This window comes from Hetaerina americana, unplaced genomic scaffold, assembly GCF_022747635.1.
Source record: "Hetaerina americana unplaced genomic scaffold, ioHetAmer1.1.p SCAF_5, whole genome shotgun sequence".
NCBI classification, from domain to species: Eukaryota; Metazoa; Arthropoda; class Insecta; order Odonata; family Calopterygidae; genus Hetaerina; species Hetaerina americana.
Genome location: NW_027287095.1, coordinates 17,240,666 through 17,258,948, shown reverse-complemented (window position 1 = coordinate 17,258,948; position 18,283 = coordinate 17,240,666). Strand labels below are relative to the sequence as shown.

At 41.7% G+C, this 18,283-nt stretch overlaps 1 protein-coding gene across 1 annotated transcript in view; it reads right to left on the bottom strand.

Annotated features, from left to right (window-relative positions):
- LOC139693752 (uncharacterized protein CG3556) overlaps window positions 1-9,433 on the bottom strand; it is a 363,743-nt gene extending 354,310 nt beyond the window's left edge. Inside the window, exon 1 of the mRNA XM_071592022.1 lies at window positions 9,355-9,433. The gene's annotated coding sequence lies outside the window, so the exon portion shown is untranslated. The remainder of the gene's footprint in view (window positions 1-9,354) is intronic.
- Between the last annotated feature and the right edge of the window lie 8,850 nt (window positions 9,434-18,283).

The following is an 18,283-nucleotide window of genomic DNA, read 5'->3' as shown; positions in this document are numbered from 1 at the left end:
TTTCCCCCATCAAAATCTTTCGTCCCCTTCGCCTCTTCCCTTCCATTAGTAATTATTCGTTTTTTTCTTTCATTTCCGACAATTTCACTTATCCATCCACGGCTCTCAAAATCCTCCCATTTCCTCCACATCCACATCAAGGAAGCTCGCGAAGCCTACCTCGCCTGGCCTCGACGACCACGCTCCCGGGCAGTAAAAAGACAGTGCTCTGTATCACCGTATTCACTAATCCCTTCCCTTATATCCTCACTCAAGGGCCTTGTCATCAACTCTCTTCTCTTTCCAAAAGCTCCTTTGTAAAGCGCAATTTTTGCTTTTGTTTCCCAAATACTTTTGTCGTCTTCGTCCAAAACACTATTTACTCGAATTAATTGTTCTGCTCTACCTGTTCTAGTTTAGGGCCTCCAATTCCATTTGATTAATTAGGCCTCCCTATTTCTTGGGAACTCCATTACCTCAGTTCTCTCGGCATGGCTCGCTGTCGCCGAGGAATCCCACCCATGCAACGCGCAGAGAGTGATGGTTGGGGCGAGGGGAGGGTCGAGGGAGGGGGCGGGGCGGAAGGTGGGGGCGGACGGGGGGCTGACGGGGAGCGGACGGGGAGTGGACGGGGGGGGTGGGGGGGAGTGCGGGAGGGAAGGGACGGGGGAGTGGAGGCGAAGGAAAGCGGAAGACGTTTTCGGAATGTTAATCGCAATTATAGTTGTGTTATCAGTAGAAAACAGCATTAGCAAAAAAGCAGAGAAATAACTGTTTTATTGATCTTGTGAGAGTCTTGGGATCGTGTCGTGGCCACAGGAATGAGGATTGGAGAATTTTATAGCGTGGAGGTCCGTGTTGGTAAGTATTTTCCTTAATAGACCACGGTTACATAAGCCGACCTTTTATGACTTTATCATCTCCAAGTTTTGAGTTGAAAAACGGCGCCTCCTTAATCTACAAAACAATACCTTCTTCTAATATTCTGCACAAAGTCCTGCACGCCCATTCCACGCTTTGGCACATGTACATCTTAAAATAAAAATAATCTGAATGATATGACCGATTCGAGTCTCCGTGTAACAGCAGTTAAAGTCATGTTAAAATAGGTTTCAACAGAAAAACAACGTGCATTTTTGTTTACATTAAAAGGGTGAAATTTGGGAGAACGGCGCCAAGAGCACCTGTTATGTTTCAGACCCGAATTTTCCGAGAAATTCAATTCGGAACATTATTTATAATGTGAATTTCAAAATACTAGTTTACCCCGAAGATTAATGCGATAAGGAGACGTAATCAGGCGAGGTTGATGGGGAAAGAAAACATTTATTTTTCTCTAAAAGAAACATAGATACTTTTTACATACTGGCATTGGTCTGATTGCACGTGCTCGCCTAAATGATACAACGATCCCCATGCGGAGGTGCGTTATTGCAACTCAAGCGATTTGCGTCGAATGTTCCACCTGCCTCCTTCAAATGCCTCGTCGGGAATTTCAAAATTAGCTGGCGCTGTCACGAATCACTGGAGCTGCTTCTCTGTGCAACCACTGTGCTGACGATGAAAAATCACCTGACGGGCGTGGACAGTAGTTCTCAGTGACAGGGATGGCGATAGCGCGTAAAAGTAGATCCTTGATCGTACGGATCGGGCCCCTCTCGAGATAATATCGATTTGTGGGGAGCATAAGGTAAGGGAAGTTGAGAGAAAGGGCGCCGGCGACCGTAGGCGCGGTAGCAGTCATGCGACCTGCAGTTCGACGGTGGTCATCGAGAAAATCTACGATGTCATTCCCGTGAAACAACGAGGCATTGCTTCAATCTGAACTATATATTCAATCAATGGCAACACTCTTTTGAAATTGGGTGCCGAACGTAGGAACAATATTCATAGAGAGTTTGGTCTAATCCCCGGTGCTCAAAAATAAGCTTGAAGTATATTTATTGAAGAATAATTTAAAGTTGATTTTTGAAGAAGAATGGCATTGAATTATCATTAAATTTGATTTGATTCAAATCCCTTTACCCGTTTGCCTTTAAATCCCATCTTGAAGCCGGCCTCGAGAGACGCTCCCGATCGGTCACCCGGGGCGGGACGCCCCTCGCCGCATTTCCCGAGAGGGGGCTGCTGTTTCGCCGGCAGCAACCTACACCCGCGGAAAGGGCAGCGCAAGGTTGGCCAACTGAATGCAAGATAGTGATCAGAGAAAATAAGTCCTGGAGGAGAGAGGTGTCCTTGTCAAGTCTCGGAACTGCTCGCGGATACACAAAATAATGCACCATGGTGAACGTCGACACCTTTGAGTCCCGGGTGCAATTCCAAAAGACACCTTAAGCGGCTTTAAAAGAGCTTGGATTCCAATTCTTCCCGAGAAACTGCAGGTCGCAAAGGGAAACACAAACTGTTTACCCTTCCCCCTTATTGCCCTGTGAACATGTGTGACTTTATTCCGCCTTAGGGTATTAGTAGGTGCAGACCGTATTTGCGTATGTTGATGCGTTTGCGTCCGAATCATGGCCGATGAACTGAATTTAGGAAAATCAACAGTACACACTATTTTAACCAAACATTCGGGTTATAAAACAATTTGTGTGCAAAAATCATGGCCAATCTGCATTGATTTTTCGCCAGTTTCTGGCAAAAAATTCAATCATCATCCTCCTTATTCGCCAGATCTCGCCCCCTGCGACTTTTTCCATTTCCCAAAATTAAAAATGTGATGAGGGGAAATCACTGGGAAGATGTGGACACAATAAAGCAAGAAACGACGATAAAACTAAAAATCCTAACTGTCGAGGACTTCCAAGGGTGCTTTAAACAGTGGAAAATAAGATGGAATAGGTGCATAGCAACGAATGGAGAGTACTTTGAAGGAGACAAAATCGATGTAGACTAAATTTTGCAAAATAAAGTTTTTTTGGCCTCAGTTCACGTATTTATTGGACAGACCTTCGTATATACATGCATGTATATAGACCTCTTTCATGCATTTGAATCCATAAGATCGCACATTTTCTTTGGTCATCTCGTCGATCGTGGCACATTTTTGCAGGGGGTCTCAGATACCCCCGGGATCAAAACGGCAAGCGTAATTCTTTATGAAGCCTTAGATATGTGTTTCATATTGTTCAGGTTGTCGCCGAAAAATGAATTATCGGTATAATCTGCTGGCCAAATAACATAAAACCCTTATTCATGGAATACGAGATCAGGTGCAGCATGAATTATCTAGAGCAAGTAAGTTGACAAGTAGCAATTCGATGTACACAGAAAATCAAGTAAGAGTTTGATTCCTGTGGATGTTTGCATAGACAATCAACTTTCGGGAACGATGTTATCCTGGCGGATTCCTTGCACTCTATGGCAAAAATATTAGCGACTTTTCATCCGTTTATAGAAATGCCAGCAGGTGGCTACCTCTCCAGCAACCCCTGCAGAAGTGAACTGAAACGCATCAATGCAGTGAATGGTTATACCTACACCCGTAGACGGGCGAACCAAAATCAGATAGAGCCGCCAAATAAAATGGTGGGAGCTAGTCGTCCAGAAAACATTTTCATTTACGATTTCTAACGGGAAGGGTTTTATGAACCTTCTAAACTCCGACGAATATATTCAACGTGCCATCGAAGCCAGAAAGAAAAAAAAACACGAGACAAAAAGGTGGTTGGCGTGTGTGCGGCTCAAATCTTGTCGCATAAGGGAGGCGGTGTCTTTCAACCAACCGGGAAGACACGAAGAATCAAGGGAAAATGTTCATCTGGAAAGCATATACCCTCTGAGCTACTGAAACGGAGCTCAATTTTGCTTTGGTGTGTCCTTCGCATTCAGAAGGTCTACGACGGAGCGCATTGGAACGATATCGAAGGAACTTAAGTAGCTTTACATCGGCACGAAAAGGAAGCTTAATGAACGGCATACCGACCAGCAGCCATTCGCCTCTCCTGGTTTTATACCCCTCCATAACGACTCGCCCCCATCCCTGCAACCACCTCACACTCCCTGTGACCACTGCTCTTTTCCCAGAATACCCTCTAGGCCCTCCATCGGCATTTGCCAAACACCTCATTACTCTTTGCCCCCGGATAACATTCGACCATTCGCGCCATACCCTGATGAGAGATGAATCTGATGCCGTGGCGTCACACAGCGAAAAGCGAACTTGCAACATATGATTACGTTCCGTGAAAAAAATATCACAGGTTTAATTGTATTTAGCTTCATAAGGATTTTCAGAAGATTTCCAGAGAAATTCATGAGGTAGCGGAAAAGAAAATACTTTGTTCTTCCACATATATTTTATTACACACAACCGTGGTTGCGACTTATAAAAGCCATCATCAGGTCCTTCAGGACATCATCAGGACAAAGTCATCTTCATTAGTCGAAACTTAGGTCGTGTATAATAAAACATATGTTGAAGAACAAAGTATTCTCCTTTCCGATAAGAATTGCTTCCACAAAGTGAAGCCTCAAACCATTCTATTCATGAGGGAGAGTTAGCAATAATGGGAGAATAATCAAAGCATGGTTATTAGATGCGGAGATAAGCACTACCATTAATAGTTTTAGAGTGAGTAAAGCAGCTTATTCTGGAACAATATTATTATTGTAAGGTAATCTACCATTTAAGGCATGTTTTTGGATGGGCATAACTACCAAATAAATATTTTATGACTCCTAACAAAACACAAAATCCAGCAACCTACTCTACATCAGGTCCCTCTTCGTCTCCGAGTACTTCCTTCATCCCGTCCAGCAGCCCTATCCTGTTCCTTCCCTTTCCTCGTTTGCCTAACATTCTCCCCTCTATTACAGTCTTCAACATCCCACTGCCGATCAATACGACTTTCATCACGACCAACACATGATCAACGAACAATATAGCGGTCCGTATGTTATTAATTTACTCTGTAAAGTATTAGATTATAACACACATTAGCATGAAAATGGAAAGCTGAAAGCAATACATTTGTTTGCCATTTCTCCACCGCTGTGCATTTCACAGATATCTATTTGATGAAGTGCATTCAAAAGGCCGCTCTTCAGCTTTGGCATTGTATATACTGAGAAACAAGAACTTGTAACACTCTGCCCTCCCACCGGAAGCTGGGAATACATTTTCAGAACGAGATACATATTTGAAGAAAGTTTATCACCACCTGACCACCCATCTAACTACCACCTAACACCGCAGTAACCAACCACTTAAATTAATTTATAAGATAAATTGTTCCTCATAAGAAAGGAAAATAGGAAGTATGAATGACTATCAAGACAAACTTCTTATGTTAAATCACATCAGTAATTTTGGATAAAAATGTTAAAAACAAAATGACAAATTTTGTGGAGACAAAATATTTTTATATCGAAATATTTAAAAATAAGTCGAACGTGTGTAGAGTATTGATAGTTATGGTGTTTAATTGAGGCGAATAGCCAAAACCGTCCCCTTATGCTGCCCCCAAATAATCGTTGACAAGGTAAATTCCACTTCCAGAAGAGAGACAAAAATAGAATTGGGGGAGCATCCGCCATTTCTCTGTCAAAGTAAATGTAGTCGGAACATTGTTTGTTGCCGTAACAAATATTTGTAAAACGAAGGTGCCGAGATTTTCCGATTTTTCACGAAGACCTTTTGGGCAGATTAAAAAAAAAAAGTCCAATCGTTTCAAATGACAATCAGTTATGTTCCAGCAGCATTAACTTAACCGAAAAAAATGGATCATTCATTACTTTGTTAACATTCTTGACCATGCACGTTAGACCTAAATATTGTACACTTTAATATAATGTTTAGAATAAGTCGATCATCCCTTAGTTTTCTTCAGACAGTTACGTAATTAGTGCGTGAAAATCACCTCTAATTAACTCTCTGGGCTGCGTGGTAACCAGCATGTGGCCGTGAGATTTACGTCTGACTGAAACAAAAAAATGGGATTCCTTTGCATATTTTTTTTCTCACCCAGGCAAAGATTTTTGTCGTCGACATTAGCTACTCATCGCGCTATCAGTGCATGGAATTCAATTTCCGAAACTCGGGAGACGTCTCTCCTGACATGAGGCTTCGGCCCGCGAGGAAGTCCGCGGATGCCGCGCACCAACTCCTCCGCCCCGCGATCGCATCGCCGACCGTCACTCCCTTCGAGGCGGCAATGAACTTGAAGGGAGGTGGGGGGGGGGAATTTGAAGGGGGCAGGTAGGATCTGCAGCTTCTCGAGACGAGAGTGATGAGGTGTATGGAGCAGGTGGAACCAGATTGAAAAAGACTGAGAAGACATTGAGGAGAGGTAATCCAAAATAACACTTTGGCATACGTGAACATCCCTTAGAAAGGATTAAATGAATGACTGAAGAAGTATCAAAACGAGCTCCACGTCGATGGGAATGAAGAGAAAAGCATATGTTGTGCTTCGCGAATGCAGAAACGGGTTATTTTTTTCACAAGATGATGCCAATGGTTTTTTAACCAAACTACTGACGAAGAATAGACTCAATTGGGTGTTCTTTAAATATTGGGAACTTTGAAATTGCCTGTGTGTACATATATATATATATATATATATATATATATATATATATATATATATATATATATATAATTTATATGAAGTTAGCACTAGCAAACAAAGACAAAAACATAGAAACACAAAAAAAAGAAACTAATTAGTTTTCAAATTTTTGGTGGTCCAAGCCACCTTTCTCAAGGAAGAGAAGGAAGGAACTGGAGTTCCTTCATCATCTTCCTTCACACATCAGGGTAGGGGGGGCAGTTCCTTTCCCTGTGTCGAGTATGACTTCCCCGGAAGATCTGGTACTCGAAAAATCACATAGCTTGGGTTAAGCTGCATATGCCCAGAGAGGCTTCCCCTGGAACCGAACCCGTGCCTTCCGGTCAGTATTCCAACTACTGGACTACCGCGACCCAAACACACACACACACACATATATATATATATATATATATATATATATATATATATATATATATATATATATATATATATATATATATATATATATATATATATATATATATATATATATACATAAATATGTATATATGCATGAATAGCAACTACCCTTCGGCATTAATTGGTCGGGCAGGGGTGGCGCGGGACGTCGGTACGAAAGAGGTGTATGTCGAAGTGGAAATCTGACCCTTAAATATACTGAAGTAAGTAGTTACGCCACCGAAATATTTTTTAAAAATGTCATCTCTTTTATTCTCAATGTTTTGTTCTTTAAGTGATAGTCACACCTGACACTTTCAAACCACTTCGTACCACATCCGTGAGTTTTCGTTGACTGGGAACGCAGAAAATTTCACGTGGCAACTACATCGCGTTTTTAAATTCTAATTCTATCATTCGATTTGCAAAATCCACTCATCTGGGTGGGGGGGAGGCGGGAAGCAGAAGTACGACGGAAGGAAAGGGGCCGAAGTAAGTAGACTAAACGCTCCAACCCAACAGGAAGGGAGCAAATGTGCGACCCCGGGAGAGTCGAGACCCTTTGGCGATCACCTTAAGCAGTCATCACCCAGAGTTCGCTAGCTTTTTGAATGGAAAGTTCCGAACGAAAAGTTAGCACTGCTGTCAACTGTTAATTGTCAACCTTAAATTCTGCAGAAATAATCTCTTCCTAAAAGATAAATTCGCACTGGGGTATTGAGTTTTCTCCTTGGGGCGAAATCAACGAAAACTGAAATAGTGGCAAGCCTGACTCACGCGACGGGACAGATTGCTGAACAATGTAGACAAAGAAATTTCCGGGAGCCATCGATACACTTGGTCAGAAAGGGGAAAAGTCCAATAGGATAACACAAAAGTCAAAAAAATAAAAATTCTGCCGAATCGAAACGCACGAAGAAAGGCGGTTTCACCTCGTTATGGACGGCGGCTGCTGCAGGTCGACCGGTAAAATAAACCGAAACCCTGGCGTCATTGAAAAGCATCTATTAGGAACTCAATTCCATTTCTAAATTAAAAATTAAAGCGAGTTTTCTCTCGGCGGGCCGTCAGTCAAAAGGACCACCTGCTCCTCATCTCGGCTCCTTTCGCACCTCCGCCCCCTCACACGCTCGCCAACAATCGAGCGACGCTAGTCGGCCATGCGACCGAAGCACGGAATCCGCCTCTTCGACACCACCCTAAATATTATTCGCAAGGGGTTTTCCCCCTGGGACTTCCGTCCATCCCACAGCCTTCACGGAGCAGTTACGAGGCCAAGACCCTTTCAATCGCGGCGCTAAAACGATGGAAATAAGGAACTAAGTGCAGGATTATTGACGCGCGATTTCGCCACCAACGAGTACTCTTCGTTAAATTTGAATCGAAGGTGGACGGGTCCTGCAAAAAGTACACCGTGACAGTGGAAAAATAAAACGCGCATCTTTTTCCCCAGAATGTGTAGGGAAAAATACTAAGGGTGCGTGTTGCAAAATGAGTGAAACTTGCTCTTGGAGAGAAATTTGTTTGCACCAAATGTACATATTCGACACTGTCTTGATCAGTGAGATAGGATTAAATATGATAACTGTATCGATACCCTGAATGAACACAATAATCTTTGATAATTTTGTACTAAATGTGATTTACAAAAACTGAATACGCAATAAGTATGGCGAAGAAATAATTTTCATTCGCAAAAACGTGGATGGAGATAGGTGCTCCAAAATCAAAAGCCAGCATTCAACCCACAGGTCACAATTGGAGAGGTTAAGATACGGCGCGAGATATCCACGGCACAAAAAGGGCATATAAGGAGGTGTCTATTCCCTTGCTCTATCAATCTTGCAGTTCCCTTCGTATTTTCTAGTGTTCATATAACCTCACAACTTGAGATCTTGGCCGGCGGGATATGACCCCTCATCATGAGTAATATTTACATTACCCATAATAAGGGTATGTCCCATTGTAATTAATGCCCGTGATAAGGGTTATGTCCCACGGGCTATGCCTTTGTCTCTACCCCGACCAAAGGGTTAATCAAATTGAGCTTTAACCCACTGGCCGGCAGTCGAAAGCAGCCAAGCCAATTCTTGTGCCACCACGCCTTCCCGGTTGGGAGATGGCGATGCCGTTCTGGCACGCATGCAAAAGCGCTCTTTCACGCAGTACCCATTTCGGGGAAAGCGAAGTCAAGCAATTTGGGGCATTTGGTAGCGTCCTCCCTCCCGCGCTGCCGAATCCTCGCCTCGCTTCTTTCGCCCCGAGGCGGCTCGATAAGCGACACCGGCCAGGCCGAAGGCCAAACCACGGGAAGTCGTTGAGTGGGTCCTAGAAGGGCGGGCACGACGGCGGCCGTACCTGCGAGGGCGGACGGGAGAAGAAGGGGAATTGGTGACCCCGAGGAAGGTGTCGATTCACTCACCTTGGTTCGGAAAGCAGGCGGTCGCGGGGGGGATGGTGCGGCACCTTTCCTTGATTCTTTCTCTCTCTCTCTCTCTCTCTCTCTCTCTCAGGGGCGACCAAAGAGGAACCCTTGCGGTAGAGGGGAGCGGGGGTTTCTTCTCTTTCCTCCTTCCTTCGTGGCGCGCTCTCCGCTCAAACGGACGAGTCGACTGCGGGGGCCAGACTGACGGTGGCGGCGACGCCCCGCTCAGCCCGCAGTGCCCTTCCACCCCTCCCAGCGACGCCGCCATTGGCTCCCTCCCCTCCGGCCCCCTACTCCCGCCCTCCACCCCCTCCCCCCCCGAGAGATAATGGCTTATAGAGCCAGCTCCCCCCCCACCCACCCAGCGGCGTCATTACAAACAACCCTCCCACAATTTTTAAGTCGCTGTCCAAAAACTTTCGTTAATGACGTGCGCGTTCAACTGAAAAGGATCACATAAATTCGAGGCGCGGTAACATTTGTACCCACTGGGAATATCGTTATTATCCTTGGTATTCCTACAGTGAAGTAATTAATTAATTAAACCACGAGTGCCTTCTCGGTACGGTCGAACTCGCGGCTGACAGGTTTCAATTCGCGACCTCCGTATTACTTTTCTCTTTTTTACTCTATTTAATTGAAAGCGACGAGTACGAAATTAACTTTTGATATAAATCCTCGAAATGTAATCATTATCCACAGAGCATCTATTTCATTCTTCGAATAGTTTTGGAAAAAATAACAGGGATTAGAGTAGTGGTAGTGCATCCAAGTATACGTTCTTAACTTACGCTACATAATCAACTAAATTGCTTACGGTCCTTTAGTGCATTCAATCTCCCATATTATATGTTTGGTTTATACCACCCACGTGTTGACCATAATAAAAAAAAGGATGGACTCCTCCATGTTTGGTTACTTTAATTGCCAATTGGGAATGCCCTCCATCTCAGATGCCTCGTGCATTGTCTACCTATTTTAGGTTGAATGAGGACGGGAGGGAATATGCATACGTTATAGACATACAGACGCTTGCATAAGGCGTTCTGTAATGGCTATTCTACCGAGCATATCTCATTTTATAATAATTGAATCATGACAACAGGATAGTTTGAAGCGTGTTATAATACGACACACTAATATATTTCAGTTCCAAAACCAATGCCAGAATAAGAAAAGAGCGCGATTGATAATCTGTATTAATAATATCTAATACGTACATTATATGACGTATTTTTACCTTTCTTATTACTTCAGTTCACTTTCATCCTGAAATAAATAATCAGCATATTTGATAAAAAAAATCGACACATTGATCTCCATAATGGAACAGTTCTTCCCATTAATACAAGCATTCGTGAAAAGTTTACGTAAACCTCCAAAAAAGTTAACTCTTAACTGCGAGTTAAGTGATGGGATTATTCGTTCGAGTAATTTTTTTACCGCGACATTTCATTCAGTCAAGGTATTCTACCTATTAAAGATACGAGGCGGTCCCGAACGACGATTTACTCCTACATATGATACTGATTCCCTCTTGTTTGCCCTAAATGTTGTCGATGTTTCTCCATTTCATCGTAATTTCCGATTCGCTTCATGATCTGCCTAAAAAATAGGCCCCCTTCCTCCCCCTCCTGCTTTCCTAGCCTCCTATCACGGTCCTCAACAACCCCTTTCTATATTTTCCACATCCACTTCCCCTGAAGATGCCTTTTCCTCGGCCTTTTTAGGATTTCCCCCAGCAGCCTCGCTGTCCTCGCCCGCCTCATTTTAAGCCTTCAACTTTGCCCGACTCATATCCCCCGTTCTCCGTCACACCCTCATCCCCTAAGCCTCCAAGCTACGCCCATCTTCTCGCCTCCAAGATAAAGCCTTACATCCATTAAGCGCCCTATGCCCTATGCGCTAAATTTTTTATTAATATTCTCTTCGTATCTTTACTCACTGTGCCTGTCATAAATTTTCTTCTAGTAAATACTTATTCCCCTAGAGCAATTCTACTCCAAATGTTCCCATAATAATGTCCCTTTTCCTCTAAAATACTTAGTGAATATATGTAATTCCGCACTCGCACAAGTTTTTTCGCTCCTACATTCATGCTTAAAGCACTTTCTTATTTCTCGAGAATCTCAATACTTTTGTTTTCTTGCGATCGGTTGTTGTCCTGTTCCTCTCGCGTTCTTCCTGTAAAAGTCTCAGTAATACCCAACTGCAATCCACTTGCTGTTTGATTCAGTATTGCTTGAATATCTAAAATTTCCTTTTCCATAATCATCTCGCCGTCCACTTTCCTTACCATTCTGTACCCTAGCTTCCCTCAGCATTCGTATACATGTATGTTGAAAGGTACCGCCTATAAAGGGCAACCCTAATTGCTGTCGCTGTCCATTTCGAGTATAGGCAGGTCAACATTTATAGTCAGACTTACTGTTCATACTATATTTTAGTGGATTTGAATACATACCGTTAAGTTGATGCAAAATAAAACGTTTCTAAAAGGTTAAATGGATTCATTTAGTAATTGAAAAAGAAAGCTATATTCATACAGAGAAGAAAATGACGAGAATAAGGTAAAAAAAGGTCGGATAAGAAATAGGCATTAAAAAAAGAGTAAAGCATGGCAATATTTCATTTGCAAATTTTGTCTGCCGAATATCCCTAGAACTGCAACTTTATACGAGATATCCGGTGTCGGATGAGAAAGGAGTCGAAAGGAGTCGTGTTGAAGGAAATGCACTTATCATGCGCGCATTTGCTTTTCAATTTAAAACTCGAGAGGAAAAAAACGTGGAATTCTATCAAAAAGATTCGAAGGAAATCTCCCAATCATACATTGCGTAGCAGATGTGTTCAAGACTAAAATGGCAAGACAAATGATGGCATCCCTGAAGGACGTGTGTGTATGAAAGAAAGAGTATGTTTGCGAAACTACTAGTACTCGGCGGAAACTGGTATCCACTAGTTGCATGACAGATAATTTAGAAGAAAACTTCGCGAAGAAGGTAGCATGAGGGCTCATGAGAGATGTGGAAGCACTTGAAACAAGAACAGAAATTGGACCCGTGTCATCTTCAGTTACGATAGAATTCGTGAAATGTCGGCTGTTGGATACGGAAATGGTGTTTAAAAATTCAGAAGAAGATCACGAAAGAGACGCGTCGGCTTCAAAGCTAAGGCTTGTTTTCCATTTGAATGTTATGGGTGGGTGTGGACGAATCATGTGGACATGAGAAATAAGATCGCCATCGGGAGAAAGAACCCATGGAGGGAAAGTCGACGCATCTGTGGTAGAGAGCACCGTGGCAGAGGGCACAAAAGGCAGGGGACGAGAATAGCTGTTTGCGAAGAAGGGCGAAGGACTTCTTTTGTGGTTCTCGGAAGAAAGGCACCTCATGAAGACGAGCGTATTCTATTCATAGTTGATTCAGGGAAGGCGGAACCTTTGAAAGGAAGAAGATCACGTAAAATGTACTGAAAAATGTCACAAGGCAATACAATTCCCTTAGCAGACGGCCGACCTATGCCATCACAAAAACCCAGACAAATTAAAGCATGTCATATAGGATTAAAAATTACATTCAAGTTTCAGACGGTACCAAAATTGTCTCATAATCTATTATCAGTAAGGAACCTTATACAGTCAGGAAATCAAGTCTACGTCAAGAAAGAAAGTGTTCAAAATTAACCGAAATTAAAGCATTGATTGTGAAACCAGGAAAAATATATGAATCAGTAGTAAATTAATTCTAGGAACCGGCGTGAGATGGCGCAACAGTAACTTATAACGGAGTCATCCGCTAATACGCATCACAATTAGAAATTGTTGCGTAGTAGCAAATAAATAACAAATGTATATGCTGGCCCGATATGAATTATGGCACAGAAGACTTAGTCATCTAAATCGAGGAAGTCTAAATATTTTAAGCATTCCATCCATCTACTCGGGAAAAGTGCGAAGAATTTGTGCAAGGTAAGTCGATAAGATTACCTTTCAGAAGTTCTAATCATCCAAAGCGAAAACGAATCAGAGAATTTCTTGACACTGCTGTCTGTTGGCTGCTCAACCTTTCGATTCCAAATGGGCAATAGTATTTCCAAAACGTAGTCGCTGATTTTTTTCAAATTTCACGGTAGTTGACCTCCCTAGAAGAGCAAAGGAAAAAGCGATAGACGGAGTCATTAATTTTATCAGGCAACTTTACGCAAAATAAGGAGAAAGAACTGGTACAACTGCATGTGACAACGGCGGAAAATTTACATAAAAGAAATGGAAGAATTTTTACCAGATAAAAGGCATTGAAATATCTAATCCCGGAAGGCCCACAACAAAACAGGAGAGTCAGAAAGAAGAAATCAAAGGTTCCTTGACAAAGAGAGAGCCCTTTTTACTGCATCAAAACAAATTTTCCACGAAATTTGTGGGGAGAAGCTGTGAGATGCCTCAATTATCAATAAAATAGGTCGCCAACGATTGAACCCTTTGGAATATGGTGTGGAAGGGCTCTGATTTGTCTAAATTGATAGAGTTTGGGAGCAACGCAAGGAATCTAGAGCACTGCCAAGAGCAAGGTATACTATGTAGATGTGAGAACCAAAGAAATGAGAACGATGGAATACAATGCAAAGAGTTATAGAACATGGGGTAGCCATTGGAAAAGAGGATTATTTGTGCAAGAGAAGTCAGATTTGATGAGAAAGGCACGTAAGTGATGAGAAGAAGAAAACAATGCAAGGCAGATTGTACAATGGAACAAAGATGTCAAGCAGCTGACGAAAGCGATGAATAATCTCAAACATAAATGAATTTCGAGAAGAACATAGTCAAGAAGGAGCATTCAAGAAGAAATTTAAAAAATCCGAATAAAAACATAAAGATTCCTAATAAAGTGGATGAATGTAAATTGTACTCAGCTTACTGTTTATTTGCAAATTACGATCCCCAAAAAACTACATATAAGAGAGCCGCAGAGCCAGGGCTTGAATGGCAAAAATCATTTGGCGAGGAATTAGATGCTCACAAAAAATAAAGAACATGGATTTCAGCAAAGCTGCCGGGAGGGAAGAAAGCAATGGATACCATATTGGTCTTCAAGACAAAAGAAATGAATTGAAGAAAGTAAGACTGGTTACAAATGGGTTCCGAGTGGAATGTTTTTCAAATATTTTTGTACCAGTAGAATGCACCTTTTTTAACAGTGAGAATGTTGATTGCTCATTACAAAGTAATTGGAAAACCGTGCGATTGGATATCCCACTGACTTTTTAAATGGGTATCTGAACAAATAAATATACTATATATGCAGGCTCCAGGTGGATGGAAGATAGGAGGAGAAAATACGTACCTGTGTAAGCTGTGTAGAGCTAGCTTTCTGCGGACTGGTAAAATCTTCAAGGAGCTGGAATGAAAGATTCGATCAATTCGCCAAAAGAATAGATTAAGTAAGATAAATAGATTACATCTTTCTTTACACAACTAATAATAAACGGATGTTGGAGGATATACTACATGCATGTATTGCTGGATAAAGTCTAGAAGAAACTCTGAAAAAGTTAAATGAGGAATTCATAGCAAAGGAGCAAGGGTTACTTGATAATAATGATAGTTTATGGAGGAAAGATTATGGCAAAATATCACAATATCAATATATTCAAATAACAATTTAAAATTTTAACGCGGCATAATTTCATGGCATAAAAATTCGTATGGAAATAAATTTCAAGTGGGACTAATGAAAGAGAAAATTGAAGTTATCTAAGGGAAGGATGTCCTCTGAATACTCACTACCCTTCTCCCTAGTTTCCTATCCAATACTGCGGCCTCTCCACGTTGCCTCTCCTCCTCCTCCCCATTATAAATTACTCTATAACCATCACTCCATTTATCCTCGAGATCTTCGCGTCTTACCTCATGCAAACCTTACATATCTATGCATCTTTCTCCATTTCTATCCCTTGATATTTTCTAGTTTCCCTGTCCTCATCATCCTCTGGACATTACACACACATATTCCAACCATTGCAATTTTCGGACTCTCTCTTTCACTGCTTTCAGTTCGGTTGTGCGAGGGTTTCGTGTGATTACAACCGCGGAGACCTTGCGTCTTCCGCTGCCGGCTCGCCGCCACCCGAACCCGTGTCCCGAATCCCAAAGTTGCCATGACTTATATTCTCTCTCTATCCGTTCATTTTATCATAGAAATGATAGTAGAGATGGATTCCCGTTGACATCTTCGACACTGTTCTTAACGTGACACTATCACTTTGAATAGCCTCCCCCCTAGGGATTAAACACCGCGGATCGTCTGGTTCCTAACCCTCAACCTATCTGGTATGGGTGACCCTACTAGGAGCAAATATCATTGCTCCTGCCAGCACAGCTCTAGGGGTCATCACAACGTACTAGTAATTCCACCGCGTCAAGGTTTTAAACCATGGGAGGGTCCTAATATTCCATTCCTTCTCTGAAGAGGACTGCTTTGCAGTCGAAACCCTGTGTCACAGAGGGAAACCTCTCGAAAGCCCTGATAGAGTGTGAGTGCTTGGAACTAGCAAGGTTCAATGCTCTTTAGTACATCCAAGCTAGAGAGTTGGTGATTAATTTACTTTTATTATTATATTGCGTGTTACTGACGGGCCACTGGCGCAGAGGGAAACCTCTCGTAAGCCCTGATTGAATGTGAGTGCTTGAGACTAGCAAGGATCAATGCTGTATAGTACATCCAAGCTAGAGAGTACGTGATTTATTTGCATTTTTTCCATTTAATTGTTCTAACCGTTTGCGTTATCTATTTATTTCAAGCATTTTTAGTATTTTTATTATATTTATTTTATTATTATTTTTATTTTCAGTTATTTTTTATAGTTTTTATTGATTTACTGCATATATCTTCTCTAATTTCTCTCACCCATCCTTTGCCCATTTATAAGAGTACGGACGGGGTTGACTCTTCCCATTATATGTAAATATTAACCCTTTCAGTTTCCCTAGGCGCTTCGAGTCAATCTAGGCATTGTTTTTTTTCGTTCAAGTTGAAAGTTTAAATCTTCTTCTACCTTGATGCCTTCAATGTCTACATAATCTTACTACTTTCTTTATTTTTCCCACCATATATCTTCAACCCAACCGTCCACATTCTGTAATTCGGTCGGTAATATAAAAATTATAAAAGAATAAAAATAATAACAAATAATCATAAAAGACTATAAATTTAAAAAGAACATAAAAATTATCTCTGATTTCAAGTTCAACCTTTTTATATTTTTCTCAGTTAATAATTACGATGAAAACCACAGGTATTTCATAGTTTCACAAATTTCATCGCCAACTACTCAGCCTAATTGATTGCACAGTAGTGTTTCATACCGAGACAATGAAAAATATACGTTTCGGCTGTTCGAAATGAAAATGCTCCCCGTAAAGGAATTCATGGAATATTTTGAAAGGGTAAAACCTAATTTCATAGAATGCGCAAAAACCTTTTGGTTAACTGAGAGTATATCCATTATTAAAGAAATGTTTGGTACTTTCACGCAAAAGCTAACTTATTGCAGGCGATTCAGAATGTTCGCAGTGGAAATTGCTGTAGCAGAAAGGTATGAAGGTGTTCATTGAAATTTAATAAAGGATACCCACCAAATACAAGGAGATAAGAGTACCGATATCGTTCATAAAAGCATTTGATAAAGCTTGCATTTGGAATTCCCTCATTTATGATCGATGAATAATTCGACAAGGGGCTCTGATATCTAGGGTGAGAAAATCAAGTGGTACCTAGGGGTGTTAATCCAAGGCATCGATACCAATATCAGGAAACCAATGAACCTGATATTGACGATTAATTAGCTGATGGTCGCTAAAAGTGATATCTACACACGAAATATTAATTAACGCTATTTAGGCAGTGATGGCGCAAACCATTTCCAGTGAAAAATCGGAAATGCATTTAATAGGACTAAGAAATAAAATACAATATCTGTACTCAAGTACAGCGTCACCGATAGGAAATATCACTTTTTACATCCTGATGTCAGGGTACTTTGTTATACTATATATCGTGACTTCCATCCATAAAAAATGCCGTAATTTTCATGGTCTCCAATGAAAATTGCAATAGTTTACTTTGGCAGCCCATAGAAAACCTGAAAAATTTCCCATAAGTGTGCATAGTTACTATCAAGGGATTAATCCTATGCTTTCCTCGGCGCATTGCCTTTTCCGCCACTTCCCGGTCGAATAAGGAACACAATCAGAGGTTCCATTACTTGTACAATCGCACTCGGAGATTCTGAAATGTTCTAAAGCATAGATGTCAGCAGTTGTTGGCCAATGATTTTCATTAGTAAGCCATCCAATTATGATTGGCCAAGAGATCAAAAAGAACGAGATTCAGAGCGCTCTCGGACCTACATGGATATTTAAAATCCCGAAATGAATTAATCACCAATGCAATCCACAAAACAGATCCCCGAGAGTGATCACCCCTTCCCTGGTCGGCAAACGTGTTGATCTCGGCTGCTCGCGTGGAAAGAATAATCCTCCCCCCCATAAACCCTTCCGCGGCCCTCCTCCCGGGCCAAAATTCAATTAATGCGCGGATCGAAACACGCGCGAGGATATCTCCTCTCCCGACCGCGGACTACGGCTTCGTCACGGTTTTATCAATATGCTTAGCATTCCTTTTTTTTATATCTCTTCACTATTTCTCCAAGCAATCATCCCCTCTCCTCTCCAACCATACCTAGCACTTTCTAATAGTATCGAGCTGTCATTTAATATTTGTTTTTGAGGGACAATGCACCTAAAATTATCAAAGATGAGTTAGACGCTGTCTATGGGGACTCTTCAGCATTATTTAACACCATGAAATTGTGGGCAGGTTAGTTTAAACGTGGCCGTACAATCTTCGCTGATGATGAGCGTTCGGGA